Source organism: Mustela nivalis (genome assembly GCF_964662115.1).
Source record: "Mustela nivalis genome assembly, chromosome: 11".
Classification (NCBI taxonomy): Eukaryota; Metazoa; Chordata; class Mammalia; order Carnivora; family Mustelidae; genus Mustela; species Mustela nivalis.
In genome coordinates this window covers 65776303-65794043 of record NC_139030.1, presented here as the reverse complement: position 1 = coordinate 65794043, position 17741 = coordinate 65776303, and the positions used below count along the sequence as shown (strand labels likewise).

The following is a 17741-nucleotide window of genomic DNA, read 5'->3' as shown; positions in this document are numbered from 1 at the left end:
GGAGAAGCAGAAGCAGACTCCTCACTGAACAGTGAGCCCAACCCAGAACTTGATCCCAGGACCCTGGGATCATGACCTGAGCCAAACGCAGATGCTTAACCCATTGAACCACCCAGACTGCCCCCATAATAAGCATTTTTAAAATCTTCTTAAAATAACAAGAATGGTACTTATACCTACACACATACCTAAAAGTGATGGAGAAGGGCGCAACACAATGAAAGACAAGATTCTGTTAGGTTCCTCTTAATCTTTTAAAATAAGAGCTACCCATTATATGTTAATTAAAAAAAAATTTTTTTAAAAAGAGCTAAAAACTCTGCTTGCACTGTGTTTTCTGTAAGCTGGCTTTCTGGACCCCAGAATATGCTGTGACCCACTTTTCCAGCATATTCTCCAAAAATCTCTTTATCCACTCTAAATTCCAGTTAGACTAAACTATATGCCATTTCTCTCCAAACACTGCTGCTTTCCCTAGCTCTCTGCCTTATGTTCATTTCCTATAACCTCAAGTGTATCCCTTCCCCATTCAAAACAGGTTAAGCCATCCAAAGCCCAATTTGAAAATCTCCTCTGCCTTGAAGCCCTTTCTAATGCCACGGTCACACCTTCTCCCTTCTCTGAATTCCCAGAGCACTCTGTTGCACCATCCCTTTCTACACTATACTATCTGACATGTGTACATGTCTTACATCAAGTTTCTGTGGCCAGGAAAAGTGTCTTGTTTCTCTTTGTGCTTCTGACAGCTTTGTGCCAAATATCTGCCCATTAAGTCACTGAACTGGCCACAAGTGTATGCGAGGCACTGAACTAGGCACTGGAAAACTAATCCAATAAAATCGACTTAGTACCTATCCTTAAGGAAGGAACTTCATCTAGACAGAAGGAACTACCGAAAATGCAATGACCATAGTTCCACAGCAGGCAGAGGGCTCCTATGCTGGTGTAGGAAACATGGGGAGGGCTCCTAACCTAGACTTCAGAATCAGGGAACTGTGATGAAGACTACTGTGCAAGCATTTAGCCTAGAGAAGAGGCTGGGTGGTGGTGATGGCCACAGGTAAAGAAACAGGTCATGAAAACACTAGGAGATAGTTTCAAAGCATCATGAGAGAGGTATGAGGATAGGTGGGGTAGTACCTAAACTCAGAGGTGAGGCTGACAGATAAGCAGAAGCCTTGTCATGACGGGTCTTTTACATGTGAAGGGGTCAGACATTAGCCTAAGAACATGGCAAGCCCCTGCAAGGTAACCGTAATCTGTATTTTCAAACAATCCCTCTGGCTTTGGTGCACAGACTAGGTTGCAAGAGAGCAGAACAGGGAAACAGGAGGCCAATTAGTAGCTGTTTGCGGTAATCCAGGCAAGTTTTAATTGGTGCTATGATAGGAGGTTTATACTTATATATTTAAATAACCATCATTTGCCAAATTCCAACTCAAATGTATATGTACCAGCTCTCACCCTCTCGGTGAAGAAATTTTAAGTGAAACTGACAGAAAATACGAAACTCCCCATATGATCAGGGGGCCTCTGACTGTCTTGTGCCAGACTCCCTTGTCCAACATCTGGATTTTTAATACACCTGGTAACACTTAAGCATTTTAACCATATTTATCATGGAGAAATTCAGAGTTCCCAAGCACTGCTAAAGTTCACGGTTCATATGCTCAATCAATCAATATTACAAGCATTTTTATTTTTGTAACAGAAAAAATTACAATACTTAGTTGATAAGCAGTGAGGACAGACAGAGAATATGAACAAGAAAATCCACTACTGAGGAATGATGCCACATTTTCATTACGTTTCTTTGACCATGGGCAAAAACAACAGGCATATTTGTTCTGCCTTTTTTTAAAGCTGATTTGGAGATGAGAAACAGTCTAAACCCCACTACATTGGGAGTGTATCTTTTTGGTTAGGATATAGCATGGAACTCCCTGTGTAATATAAATCTGTTTCTGAATGGCAGAAAAGGGGCGATGGGGAAATATCCCATGTGATATTTCCTTCATGGTCACAATATATATAACTCCTCCACCATCACTACCAGGTCATGGAGAGGTAAGTGTTCTCTTTGCTGTAGATAACTCAAGGTTATCGTAAGGAACTGGGAGTTATCTTAATGGCTGCCATGACAACTAGCTAATACCAAAAAAATGAGCCATAAAAAAAAGCATTTTGAAACAGGTAATCCTTTTTGATAAATGTCCTCTGTTATCTGATTGACTCAAAATTAAACAATCCAACTCTTTCAGTTCATCTTGAACTATGTGCCAAGAAATGACATTACTCATGTCAATGTCCTTCTTAATGAAGCTATTATCATTTGGTTCTGTTCAGTCTTAATGGATGAAGTGAGTATTTGGTTGTACTTCTTATAAAAACATCTAGACCACATGTATTATGGCACTGTTTTATGAAAAAGATTTAGGCATGATTTGCCTACATGTCTACAAGCTAAAGTGGTTCAATGTCTACATTCTGTGGATCATCTTGACCATGTGAGTTACCATGACCAGGGCCTCCAGTCAAGCATGTCTCCCTGTCAGCCTCTGACCTCTCACAAAGAGGTAATAGTTCTCCCTCTTTTCATAGGTTTTGTTCTGCTTAGTGACAGAGGAAAAAGCTATGCATAGTTACAGACAAGATTAAACTATAAACCCCAGCTACATGTCAGGGAAAAGAACCTTGAATTCTTTGTTCCTCAGGAGAAGATTGAAGGATATGCAGGCCATCTATTCCTTTAGCTATTCAAAAATCTTTACTGGATTAAATCTGAAAAACAAATTATATAATAGATGGTGTCATATTGCTTTCCTAATTAAACTGCTTTTTCCTGAATGTGCTTTAGAAATCTCACATCAGTATATTTTGAGGGACAAAAGGAACAATATGAAAGCGAGCCCTATAAAATTCAGGACCACAATTACTTTAAGGATGCCATCAAATACATTGTTTCTTACACTACCCAGTGACCTCTTTAAGAGGACCCATAGGATATATTTCTCATAGGTCTTAGTGCCGGAAAGAGCTGTGTTTCCCCCAGGCAATTAAATTTGTTTCCCTTTTATTGGCATAGTGAATCAGGGACCTGGTAATGTTCCTGCCTGTGCTGTCTGTTAGAAAGTTTACAGCCAAATTGGTGGTTCACAGATTCACATTAAATTACTCTATGCATTTTTCCTTATTACAAAATGAAAACATAAATATTAAAGAAAAATGGAAAATTCTGATTTTTAAAAAAAAGTAAGGGGCACCTGGGTGGCTCAGTGGGTTAAAGCCTCAGTCTTTGGCTAAGGTAATGATCCCAGGGTCCTGAGATCAAGCCCCACTTTAGGCTCTCTGCTCAGCGGCCAGCCTGCTATCTCCTCTCTCTCTCTGCCTGCCTCTCTGCCTACTTGTGATCTCTGTCTGTCAAATACATAAATAAAATCTTTAAAAAAAAAAAAGAACACAAAAATCATTTGTACTCTCACTATTCAAAGACAATCATTATTAATGGTTTGTTACATTTCAAGTTTTACTTCCATGCAAACATCCTTTGTTCTTTTTTAATGAAAATAGAATCATTCCACATACAACTTTGTAACTTCTCTTTTCACTTAACATATTGTGAAGAACATTTACATATTATTAAATGTTCTTCTACAACATTTTCAATGACCATTGAAGATAAACATCCCATAGACATACCAACACCTATTCAACTACTCCTTTGTAGTTGAGTATTTATGCTTTTTCCGTGTTAATGTTATAAATATGTTCTGATGGAATTCTTCATAACTGTATCTTTATAATAATCTTTTATTATTTGCTTATGGATGAATTTCTAACAGTAAACATGATTGTGTCAGAATTATGCAATATTATAAGATTATTACTAGGATTAGGAATTTGCTCTTTAAAGAGACTGCCAGCTTTTGGTCTGACCAAAAGTCTTATTAAATGACCTCATGTCAGCTACAGATACTTGTCTGTATTGTTTGACAGTTCAACACATGTGTGTACATACCACACACACCACACATCTGCAGAAACACAGATTATCTGTGTCTGTTGCTGGGTTCATCTGAACAGATACCATGAGGTAGCTATTGGCTTACCGTGACTTTTCTGAGAATGGCCCCACAGGGATACGCCCCACAAGGATGGGCCCAGCTTCTATGTCTCTGTTTAATTTCCTGGTTAAATCTGTTTAGGTTAAGAGTGGACATTCGATCCAAGCTAGGCCATTTTACTCTTTCTCTTAGAAATTTCACGAAGAAAAAAAAAAGACACAGAAACTAAATTGTTAGAACTGACCCATTAATTGAAGTACCCCCCCTTCCATGAGAATATTCACAAATTCCTAAGAGCTGCAATGACCCTCCACTTCCTGACATAGTTTTCATCAACACCAAATCAGGCTAAATGGGTAGCCTTGGCAATGGGTAATGATTAAAATAACTTACACTTATTAGATGCTTACAATGAACAGGCAATGTTCTAAGAACTTTATCTATGTTAATTCACTCAATCTTTATAACAATGTTGTGAGGTAGCTAATATAAATATCTTGCTGTTAGGGATAGAAAACTGAAGCAAAAAAGAAAGGTAAATGATTTGCCCATTTGCCCAAAGTCAGGTTGCTTGTTTGTGGCAGGGTTGGAATTCTGAGCCAGAATAGTTTGGTTGCAAAGTTCATGTTCTTATTTATGCACTGGAGTAGCCACCATTCCTTAGAAAGTTGTGGAAACCCTGTGGCACTACACCCAAATGACCATGTTGTTGTCCCACACCGGTGCAGGCAGTACACACATAGATCCTACAATTGCAAGGCTCGTGGTGCTCACAGAGACTAGCGAACTGGCTTTGGGGTAGCTGCTCAGCTGATTCAGTGGATGGCCACCTGAGGAACGTCCTCTGGAATGGAGGGCTCGTCCTGCTCCACCACACAAATCATGTTCTCACTCAACTCATGCCCAATTAGAGGTTGAATTTGGTTGCTTTTACCTGGAATCTTAACAGTATTTACCCTCATGGATCCAGGAAGAGCCTTGATTTATACCTTAAGGATGGGGTACTATTATTATTTTATTATGATTATTATATGAAGAGATCAACTCAGGCCTCACCTGGAAAGCAAGAGCTTGGAAGAGAGCTAGAGAGATATCACCATGTCAAGGGTCAAGAAAGAGATCATCCTTCACAATGATAAGCAGTACTATTATCAGGTTTAAAACACACTTACTGAATTGATGGAGAATAAGCATCAGATTGTTGTTTTAGCTTGCATAACGTGTACTGTAATTATTTCAATGACTGAGGTCTTTTGAGGTGAATGCATTTTCAGTGGCCCACTTGACATTCCTGGATGGAAACTATACAGGCACAGAGTGGATTGTGATCAGTTCTCTAATAATGACTTCCTGCAATAGGTCCCCACTGGCTTGATTAAAAACAACATCACACTAAGAGTCAGAAAGCCAGAAATTCTCTAATGACACTACCCTTCTCCAATTTTAGAGTTTCTACTTCCCCTCAAGTTCCTCCCAAAGACTCTGGGAGTCCCAGGCTCTGCCTCCTCTCCCACATACCCCCCACGAGGACCCCCAGCCACATTCCCCTCTCCTCCAGCTCACAGTGCCCACTACCTTGGTATCAACTGTCCTGCTGATGTCCGCTGAGGGCACCACAGCTGCTAGGCACAGCAACTAGATGCCTGTGCCACAGCTAATCGTCACCAAATCTGTGCACAAGCCCCCAGTGCCTGCTCTCCCAACTCAAAGGCTCCTGAGGAGAATGTCGTTTCCTGTTCCTGCAGGAGCTGCTGGCTCCAGAGCCACTGCCCCCAAGCACATCCACTGGTCCTCAGCGAGCACAAGTTTGTCGGCTTCTCAGACTAGTGACTTTCTCCTTTGTAGCCACCTCAGTCTCAGAATAATGTACCAGGCAGCACCCAAAGTTACCTTCCTTTTCTCCCTGGCCCCATCACCTTTGAGCCAGCTTTGTTCACTCCATTTGTCTTTCTTCAGGTTGTGTTCTTTCCTTGGAGACTCTGGGTCTCTTGTGTAAATAGACGCCCCCCTCCATTAGACATTCCAGACATGACTGAATACGCGGGTAAACATTTATTAGGTTCAGACTGGGATTCCTTCTACATCTATTACCATTATTGCTATTATCCCATCATCATCATCATCATCATTAACCTGATGAACTAGGGTCTATCAGTGACACTCACCATATATCAGACCACATTGGGGAAAAATCAAATGCACTCGCTTCCTCCATCTCATTTTCCCAGAACAAAAACATTTCTAAAAGACCTCCAATATTTGATAAGCCTAGCATCATATTTTTCTTCTTTAAAATAAACTAATAATAAACTAATGTTACATACTAGAGAAAGATACGTATAAGAAGCTTAGTACTGGCTTTTTCTTTTTGCATATACATATAGTGGATGTTGCATATCAGAAGAGTAAGAAGAAAAGAAACTTCAAATGGTCTCTGTATTAGATATTTAGCTTTGGAGTTTAAAGGTCTGGGTTCAAGTCATACCTTACCTTTTAACTCACTGTGGGAAAACCTCAGAACCATTCCTGACTTCAGGTTCCTTATTAATAAAATGATGGGAATGCAGGTTGTTTCAACAAACATTTTGTAGATATTCAACTCCAAGAACCAAGGAAGTTCTTAACAAATAATAATTATTTTCATTCTGATATTTCATCATCCCCAGTGCTAATAAATCTGAGATTTGTCCATTTGTCTTTTACTTTGAAAATAAGTATACATATATATGAATGTGTTTAGGCACTGCAATTGGAACTACGGAGAATAAAAAGATGAATAATATAGATCATGCCCTTAAAGAACTAGTATTTGAGAATGTACTGGAGAATAAAATTTAAACAACTATAACAATGTATGTGTGTGTCTAACCACACAACAAATTACCCCCAAACTTAATAGCTTAAAACAAAAAATATTTATTATCTAACAATTTCTGGGGGTTAAGAATTCAGGAGCACCTTAGCTAGGTATTTCTGATGCAGAGTCTCTCAGGAGTTTGAAGTCAGGATATCAGCTAGAGCTACAGTCACCTGAAAGCTTGACTAGGGGTGGCAAGATCTGCTTCTGCAATGACTCACTCACATGGCTGATGGGAAGAAGTCTCAATACCTTGCTAGGTGGGCCTTTCCAGTGAGCGGCTTGGGCACCCTCACAACACAGTAGCTACTCTCCCCAAAGCAGGTGACCTGAGAGAGAGGAAAGGTAGAAGCTGGAATGTCCTTTATGGATGCCCCTCCAAAGTCACAACCATCATTTCCAGAATATCCTGTCAGCTCTATTTAATGAGGGAAGGGGCTATATATAAAGGCATGGATAGCAGTAGGCAGGAATGACCAGGAACCATCCTAGAAGTTGGCTACCCCAATACATGATGGAGTCTCTTCAGGTTTTACCTATGTGCAGGTCAAAGTCACACAGATATAGTAAACTTCACCAGCTCTTGCCCCCATCACTTACTAAACATTCCACCTCTTAAAAGTCTTCTTTTGTCCTCAGCATTTTTGAGAGTTCCTGAAAAGGCTGCCACACTGCCACATGCCACATTCTCCTGCCTAGAATAGTGGCTAGGCATGACTCCACCAGGCATTGTCACTGAGGAACTGGAACCCTGGGTGCCAAACCAGGTAGAATCTGTATCAAATACAAGGCATCTCCTCTCTACTCAAAATCTCCCTTCTCCTCTGGTAACTAGGTTTTCTGTTGTTGTTGTTGGGCATGATATTGTGATTTATAATAAGAAATAGATATATTTGGTCTTCATTCCTGTTTCTGGCCCAGAACTCCTAAAAACTTTGGAATTTCCTAAGTTACGAGAGCTATACAGGTGTCCTTTCTTACTTTACGAGCTGATTTGTGAACCCCACCCTAAGGCTGGGGGCTAGTTGCTGGAGGAGTCAACCATGAGAGGGTTAGAACTTTCCCTCCCACCCCTGACCTCTGGGGAGGGAGAAGAGCTAGAGATTGAGTTCAATCAACAATGGCAATGATTACATCAATCGTGCCTACATAATGAAGCATCAGTAAAAACCCAAATGAAGAGGTTAAGGAGAGCTTCCAGGTTGATGAAACATGGAAGTGCTGGGGGAATGGTACACTTGGGGAGTCTATAGAAGCTCAGTCCCTCCCTCTACTTTCTCTATGCATCTCTCGCATCTGGTTATTCCTGAGTTATATCTTCTTATTATGAACCAGTAATCTAGTAAGCAGAATGTTTCTCTGAGTGTTGTGAGCTACTCTAGTAAATTAATTGAATGTAAGGAGGGGAATATTGGAACCTCCAATCTATAGTCAGTTGGTCAAGGGATAAGTAATATCATTTTCAGCCTCTGAAAGTGTGGATAGCAAAATCTTAGAGCTGAGCCCTTAACTTGTGGAATCTGTTGCTCTCCCTGGGCAGTCAACATTAGAATGGTGTTGAATTGTAGGACACTCATTCTTTTCAAAGAATTCCACCACCAACATTGGAATTGGGTACAGACCCCTTTATTGGGTCAAAGTCATACCTCTTTAGTTCTTCCTCCCCCAGCATGCATTCTCTTTCAAAAGCTCCTGAACTGCATACAAACAGCCTTGTCTCATCAGTTTACCAGATTGGCCCAGAAATGTCTGTGTTACCCTTAGACTAGGTATTTCTACCCTACTCTGCCCTTTATGTTCAGATACACTTATAAGAATAAAACTAAAAGTTAAAAATGCCATTAAGATAGATGAGTATTTTTATATACTTGCTGACTCTCAGCCCTAGCTGGTATCTTCCCACTAACTAAATTTCCATTACAGCTACTCTTGTAATTAGGTCAGATGGAGTCTGAAGTCCAGGCTGTCAGTCACTGGGTGCTAACCTGTAGTGATAAACCCTGTAGCCAAACACGGGTGGATGAACAAACAGGTCAACAGCCACTTTAGTTAAAGGACTACAGAAACGCTGCCTAAATCTAAAACAGAAGCTTTTTCTGCACACTCAAATCAAAGGGAAGGCTGAAAGCAAACTTTAAGGATTACTATAGTGAGCTCACCTTTAATTTTATCCACTTCCCCCACTTCATGAAAAATAAAAAACAAACCTGTATTTTTAGCCATCAACTTTGATATTCCTCGATAAAGCTTACATTTAAGCATAAAGCTGGTGCCAGCTGGAGTCCTCAACAGAAAGAGTCCAGTATTGGTCCCTTGATCCCTGAGGAAGAGCTCATGGCCTTAAGTGAAAGTTTCCATCACTGTGGAAGCCAGAAAACATCCACAAACACAAGTAAAATGACTCAAGATGCTCATTTATAAAAGCAGGAATGCACTGTCTTCCGGACATCCAAGGCAGAAAATCATAAATGAGGCAGGTTCTCATCTGACTGGTAAAGTTTTGTAATAGTAAAAACTCTCACTGATGGAAATTCACAATAAAAATGTGAATTCATGAATCCTGAATTGGAAATTGACACATTCAGTATTATCATAGCAGAAGTCTAGCTTTGTTAGGCAAGGAGTTCTTCATAATGATAACAAAGGTTAATTGTGCTAATAAGACTTTCAGTCAGAAATGTTTCAATACATGAAACAATCTGAAGGATCACATCAAACCATGAACTCCTTGCAAATGCACATGCGGTGTATTCATTTCCCATTACCACAGTAATAAATTACCATATATTTAAAATAGTTTGAAACAACACCCATTTTGTTAGCTCACAGTTATGTAGATCAAAAGTCCAATTACTGTGAAACTCACCTGGTTCCCCAGCTTAGAATAGCACGAGGCTCTAATCAAGGTGTTGGCATGGCTGTGCTCTTTTCAGAGACTCCAGGGATGAGTCCACTTCTAATTTCATTCAAGTTATTGGCTGGGACATGCAGAAGAATGAAAGTGGACCATTGCCTTACACCACACAAAAACAGACTCAAAATGGATGAAAGACCTCAATGTGAGACAGGAATCCAGCAAAATCCTTGAGGAGAACACAGGCAGCAAACTCTTGGACCTCGGCCGCAGCAACTTCTTCCTAGAAACACTGCCAAAGGCAAGGGAAGCAAGGGCAAATATGAACTATTGGGATTTCATTAAGATCAAAAGCTTTTACATAGCAAAGGAAACACTCAACAAAACCAAAAGACAACTGACAGAATGAGAGAAGATATTCGCAAATGACATATCAGACAAATGGCTAGTATCCAAAATCTGTAAAGAAATTATCAAACTCAACACCCAAAGAACAAATAATCCAATGAAGAAATGGGTAGAGGACATTTCTGTAAAAAAGACATCCAGATGGCCAAAAGACACAAGAAAAAGTGCTCCACATCACTCGGTATCAGGGAAATACAAATTAAAACCACAGTGAGATACCACCTCACACCATTCAGAATGGCTAAAATTAACAAGTCAGGATGCTGGAGAGAATGCAGAGAAAGGAGAACCCTTCTACACTGTTGGTAGGAATGCAGGCGGGTGCAGCCACTTGGAAAAACAGCATGGAGGTTCCTCAGAAAGTTAAAAATAGAGGTACCCTATGACCCAGCAATCGCACTACTGGGTATTTACCCTAAGGATAAAAATGTAGTGATCCGAAGAGGCACATGCACCCGAATGTTGATAGCAGCAATGTCCACAAAAGCCAAACTATGGAAAGAACCTAGAAGTCCATCAACAGATGAATGGATAAAGAAGATGTGGTATATATACACAATGGAATACTATGCTTCCATCAAAAGAAATGAAATCTGGCCATTTGCAATGACGTGGATGGAACTAGAGAGTATTATGCTGAGTGAAATAAGTCAATCAGAGAAAGACAATTATCATTTGATTTCCCTGATATGAGGAATTTGAGAGGCAGAGTGGGGGTTTGGGGGGTAGGGAAGGAAAAAATGAAACAAGATAGGATCAGAAGGAAGACAAACCATAAAAGACTCTTAATCTCACAAAACAAACTGAGGGTTGCAGGGGGGTAGGGAAGTAGGGATAGGGTGGCTGGGTGATGGACATTGGGGAGGGTATGTAATACGGTGAGTGCTGTGAAGTGTGTAAGCCTGATAATTCACAGACCTGTACCCCTGGGGCAAATAATACATTATATGTTAATAAAAATAATTAATAAAAAAAAAGTTATTGGCTGGGTTCAGTCCCTTGTACTTGCAAGATGGAGGCTCCTGTTTCTTTGCTGACTGATAGCTGGGGACTAGCCTTAGATCCTAGATATCTCTTTCTGGTCCTCCTTGTACATGGCCTCCCTCATTGTGAAGCTACCGGACTTCTTCTTGCCTGCAGCCAGAAGAAAACTCTGCTTTTACGAGCTCATCTGGGACTCCTGGGTGGCTCAATTGGCAAAGCAACTGCCTTCGGCTCAGGTCATGATCCCAGAGTCTGAGGATCAAGACCCGCATCAGGCTCTCGGCTCTGCAGGGAGTCTGCTTCTTCCTCTGACATTCTCCCCTCTCAGGCTCTCTCTCACTCTCTCTCAAATGGATAAATAAAATCTTAAAAAAAAAAAAAAATCAGGATGAAGATGATAATATAAAGAATGAGAAAGTAACTCATTTCTAAAGAAACATCCTGTGGTGAAAATATTTGGGGGACCTCGGTGGCTCAGTGGGTTAAAGCCTCTGCCTTCAGCTCGGGTCGTGATCCCAGGGTCCTAGGATCTAGCCCCGCATTCCATTGGGCTCTCTGCTCAGCAGGGAGCCTGCTTCCCCCTCTCTCTGCCTGCCTCTCTGCCTCTCTGTCTGTCAAATAAAATCTTAAAAAAAAAATTAAAATTAAAATTTTTAAAAAGAGCTCATCTGATTAAACTGGGCCCTCATGGATAATCCAGGTACTCTCCATATCATAAATGATTAGGGACTTCAACAACATCTGCAGTCTCTTTTGCCACATAGGGTAATATAGTCAGTGATGTGATACCAGAGAGTGAAGGTCTTGGGGCCAACATTCTGTCTACCTCATGGTGGAAGAGAATGGAGAAGGATTTCCAGGACACCTGGGTGGCTCAGTGGGTTAAGCCTCTTCCTTTGGCTCAGGTCATGGTCTCAGGGTCCTGGGATCAAGGCCCACATCGGGCTCTCTGCTCAGCTGGGAGTCTGCTTTTCCCTCTCTTTGCCTCCCTGCCTACTTGTGATCTCTCTGTCAAATAAATAAATAAAATCTTTAAAAAAAAAGAGAGAGAGAGAGAGAAGGATTTCCTCTTTGTAATTGCACTTCTCTATTGCTTGGACTTTTTTTCATTATTACAAGGAATTTATTAGTTTTGTAGTTTTGAAAGCCACCTTTAGAAATACTTAAACAATCATCTATTTTCAAGTATAGTCCATTTTCTTGAGAATCCCTCATTTATATATAATATAAATTGCATTTGTATCTATTAGTTTAAATAGGGAAATTGACTAGCTATCATTGTTTGGCTGAGTGTGATTTAAGATGGGAACTGTCAAGTTATAAATTACATTTGTAAAGGTTTTTACAAGGAAATCTCTTTCCCCAATATTTTTTCAGTTTTTTCAAATATTACTGGCATCATATACGGGACTGAAAATATATCTCCAAATGTGATCAAACATAATTTATGAAAAATGTCTTATGTAACTAATTAAACTATTGAGATTTGAAAGCATGCATTATGTACTTACAGCACTAAGCATTGTGATAAAGAAGAGGGAAATGACCCCCATGTTACTTGAAATCTCATGGGGAGAACAAAGATAAGAGACACAAAATAACAGTAACTCTCCTGGGTTGGGTACAGTTGTACCTCTGGAGGTCAGAAGAAAGGACGGCCACTGCCAGGGCGGGTGGGGGGTGGGTGTTATGTATCCCAAAAGAGCAGAAATTTGAGCTTGGCAACCATGTCCTCTTTTTGAACCCCTGTCCATCAGCAACTCCTTCCCAAGTAGGGAGCCTGGTTAGAGCCCAGAATCCTAAATCCCAAGGGAGGGAGCAGCTGCTGGGTCACTGTGTTCCAACCTCCTCTTATCACACCAGTGCAAATTCTTCAGGGCTCTGACACAGACAGCTGCAGAGGCAATCCAGGCAAATTATGATGGTCTTTGCTAGCCAGGGTCAAAAAAATTAGAAGATATCACAACAAACTTAATTCCTGCTCCGTGTGCTATTGCGCAGTAAGGAATAACATGTGAAATATGCAGGATTTGGAGCAGCAGCAAGATGATCAACAGTCAAATATTCTAATTCTATCATACGCTATGATAAGAACCCTTAAAATATAATCAGGTTGACCTTCAGTTCTCCTAAACGGACTTAGAATTTTGGCAGTGTGTGAAGGTTGTTACTGCATAGCTTTTCTTTTCACATCATAACTAGGATTCCCCAACTTCCTAGGAATATTTATCCATCAGTTTAAAGTTATTTCTCCAGAAATGTTAATGGACTACCTCAGTCTATGTCTACCTCTCCTCACAGTTATCAAGGAGATAATTTGACTTGGACCCAAAAAACGCTGTTTATCCTAATCCATCCCAAAAGAGGTTATCGGCCAAAGTCAAATACATCAATGCCTGCTGTTCTCCATCCTGTTACATTTGCCAAAATGCTGAATAAATTTAGTAACATTACACAGAGTGCCTCTCAGACGAGGCTATCTGTGCTATTCAAGGAGGCTGGAACCTGACACCAAAACATGATGGAGGTTAGTTCTGTCAGAGTGGTATTATTAATAACAACTCTAGGAGTCAATTAGTAAATAATAATAAACTTTTTTATAGCTCTCTGCAGTTTAGAACACCCCCACTGCACTTTACCTAATAATACCCAGCATAGCTGGGTTTTATTGTTGCATATTCCGGCAGCTTCTGGCATAGTGGAAAGAGCATTACTCTTGAAATCGAACATTAACTGGGCTCAAAAGTAACCTAAGTCATTCACCAGCTATAAGATGGCGGGCAAATTCAACCAACTTCTCTGGGCCTCACTTCCTCATTGGTACTAAGGGACTAATAATATTTACTTCCCAGGTAAATACTACTCAACTGAAGAACTGAAATAAATTAAAATACACAGCAAGAACTTAATAAGTGGTACTGTGAATTCTCATAAGATGAGGACACTAAAATTCAGATATTGGATTACCTATCCAATGTTAAAACAAATAAATGGAGGAGTCCAGGCTAGAATTTAGATTGTCTGGTAAAATGAAATGTGAGTAAAAATGTCTACTAAAATGAGATGTGTACCACGCATACATAATACGTCTCTTTGTTCTTTGACATGAGGGGAACTACATAGGTGGAAGAGATGAGCAGGTTGAAATCTGGTGTCAGCATCCATTTTCTTAATCCTGACATCAGGAAAATTACAGAATCAGTTACACATAGAATTTGCACAAGGAGTCATGAACCAAGATGTAGTCAGGGGGCTAATCTTCTAAGCTATTCCATGGCTGGACAAAACACTTTCAGTGAAGGATACATTCTTAGGTAACTAATTTAACTCGAGGCAGAGAACCATATGAATTCTTCCCAAGTGGCAAAATTATCTCTCCTCCACAAATGGGCCCCCTCTGGGATCTGATGTGAGCAAAAGAAATGATCAGGAAATACCAGGAGAAAAAGAGGCTACTTTGAGACCTAATGTAAGCTCTTTTTCAGGAACTGTGAAGCATGCAATGCCATCATAATGTAAAATGCATTAAACTGTCAAAGTGAAGATCCTGTCTTCAATCATGTAAAGTCCCTCAAGATTTCCATGGTAAATTTTGCATTAAGAAATCTCCTGACCCTTTCCCCACCACTACCAAAAAAGTTGCCTTAGAAAGTAGAACAAGTAGAAATATTTTAACAGAATGTGTGGCACATAAACATACACCAAGTAAAACTGCAAAACCTTTCCTTAAACTGAATAAATTGAAGGCTAAAATTCCATGAGTATTCCGTAAGTGTTTCCATAAGAAATTCCACAGGTAGCATTAATTAGATACTATTCTACTTAATAACACACAAAAATCAAACTCTAGTGACGAGATGTTAATAATTATTTGTTAGGATCTTCCAATTTCAGGTTTGGCATTATTAGAGAAAACTGATCATTTAAGTAGGCTATGCAAATTTCCTTAGAAATAGATACATGTCTCTATTTAGACATTTTGGAATTTGATAAATATATTCTTTATTTCACTTTGAAGATGAAAGTACTTGATAACCACTGTTTAGAAAATTCTAATTTTAGACCTCATGGCATTTTACAATTTAGAGGCTCTTCATCGAATAAGAGATTTACTGATAAAAGGCAGATCTTCTGCCTTCATAGACACAATGAATACAACTGAGTCATATCTTTTTTCCCCCTTTTCTCCCTTTCCTCTTCTTTTGTAGTCTTTTATAGTCTGGGAGCATGATTATGAGAACTTGAGTCCTAAAAATAAAACTAAAAGCTCAAGGCTTTGCTGAACATGAATTCCCACACACTCCCATGCCATATTCTCCCGCCTCTGGTTTCCAGTTCCCTTAAAGGGCTCTATCTTCTATGGATGATGACAGAAAAATCACTCATAATTGCTGAGCCACGGGGAATCATACTGAAGGAGCCAAATAGATTCTCTGTCAGCTGTACGGAATCCCAAGCACATTGTGTTCCATGACCGTTTTGTAAACTTTAAGGATTTTGCATTCATGCTCATTTCAAAACATCAAAATTTTGCCTCATATCTACAAATTATTCCATATCCTTAATTTAAAAAGCTCTTTTTAAAAGATGGAAAACTTGCTGTCCAACTTAAACATATCCGAAAAACACTAAAAGAAAATTATCTATGGGTTTGATGAGAAGTCAAACTATTCAGTCTTAAGCATTTTAATAGATTTTTGTTAGAATCAAAAGACAATTAATCAGGAGTTATGATTTTTGCCTAAATTCCTGGCAATATGACGTAGACTTATCAAAAAACATACCATATCATCTACTGAAGTCTACATGTCTAATTATTTCGGGTATTGCTGAACAAAGCAAGAATAACTACAAAGAGAGTGGCCATATTAATAAACAAAAAAAAAGATATCCATAGTTTACAAGTCAAGTAAAGTCTGATGTCTATAAATGACAACATACAATAGTAGAGAGGTTTTCAAGCATTTTTTTAAATAAAAGCTCATTTAAGTGAAGTCTTAGAACCTTAATAAATAAAGCAATTAAAGTTCCAGGTGTGCTAATTAAAGTGGACCCCAGTGTTAAAGGCTCAAGCTTTCCCTCACCCTCAAGACTGGTTCCAAACCACCTCCACAGATTTCTAGAAATCAGCAATTAAAGACCTGAATTCTAATCCTATGACTGGCACTAAGAAACTGAATGACACTGGACAGGCCAGTCAATCACTCCAAACCTACCCTTTGGGATGAAAATGGATGGCCACTGATAACTACCCCACTTCCAACACTCTATGATTGGGATAATTTGGAACATGGTTTACTTGTTGTCATATCCCTTAAAAGCATTCAAATCTGTATAAAACTTCAGCCAGTGAATTTTCATCTCTCCTACACTGACTGACATAGGATCTGGCAACACAAAAAGGCTTTTCCTGCCCTGCTGTGTTTTTCCCATCAGAACTGTTTTTCAACAACATACAGTGGAGCCACCAAATCTAATCTTTCTGGCCCTCGGTTTCTTTTACAGTTTATGGACAATTTCAGAGTTTACTCCTAAAAGTGAGAGTCTTTTTTCCTAATATATTCTTGAAGTTCAAGTTTTCTTTGCTGTCTCTTACTTCAAAGACACAAATAATGTTTAAGAAACTCAGCACTAACAGAATTGTACTATTTTTAGTGTAGGTGCACAAAGTGTGCAACTAAAACTGAGGTGCTATTTTAAAAGAATTAAGTTGCTATTAGACCAAATAATGACCCACTCCAATCTATTCAGGTTTTTAAGGACTTGCATGGTACTAATACCCTCTAGCCTTCACTGAGAAGCTCATATATAAAGTAGAAAAAAGAATCTCTCTCTACTATATTGATTTTAAATATGAGCTTGCACTTTAAAATACGTATACATTAATTCATGCCATCAGAATGACCATTATGCTCTTTATATTTCAAATATCTGTCTACAAATACTTCACAAGCAAACAATGACTTAAGTTTCCCTACACTACAAGAGCAAAACCAAACCCCTGAAAGATGCAACACTGTGTCCCCATCTCCCCACACCAAACTGAATGATGCTTCCCTTAAACTTAAAGAAATAATGCTTTGGGTGTCCTAACTAGGAATGCGACCCATCCCAACACACCACAAACTGGTCCTTTCGAACTTTCTTCTGGACATTTGTGTAGCCTTCAGTGTAATGGGCTCAGATTCCACCATGCACTTCTTTAACAAGAGATCCAAGGGTCTGCCTTGAACATGGAGAAGAAAAAAAAGCCAGGAATCCACCTGCATAATTCAGGAGTCTGTGCAGATTAGGTTTGTTTCATGAACCACTTTTCTGCTTAGCATTGATCTCATAAACACTATTTTTTTTTTTTTTTAGAATTAATATATGCTTAGGGAGCAAGTGAGTTTATTTGGACACACGTGATTCATTCTATTCAATTGCTGCCAACTGGATGACCAACAAGAATTCTTACTCTCCAGTTCCCTTTGGCATCAATGCCAAAGTTTCTAGAACCAGACGAGAAACTTCTAAATTCACTTGGATGTTTCTACCAGACCAAAATTGCCCACAGTCATCTTACACTCTCCTG

General features: G+C 39.4%; 1 protein-coding gene across 3 annotated transcripts in view; it reads right to left on the bottom strand.

Annotated features, from left to right (window-relative positions):
• LOC309843930 (uncharacterized protein) overlaps window positions 1-17741 on the bottom strand; it is a 273507-nt gene that overhangs the window by 66086 nt on the left and 189680 nt on the right. The window contains exons 1-3 of one of the 3 annotated variants that reach the window (XR_014300416.1): window positions 9174-9276; window positions 5237-5366; window positions 4110-4251 (exon numbers count right to left, since the gene is read on the bottom strand). The exons of the other annotated variants lie outside the window; for them this stretch is intronic. The gene's annotated coding sequence lies outside the window, so the exon portion shown is untranslated. Of the gene's footprint in view, window positions 1-4109; window positions 4252-5236; window positions 5367-9173; window positions 9277-17741 lie in introns of those variants that run through there. 3 annotated transcript variants of the gene reach the window in all.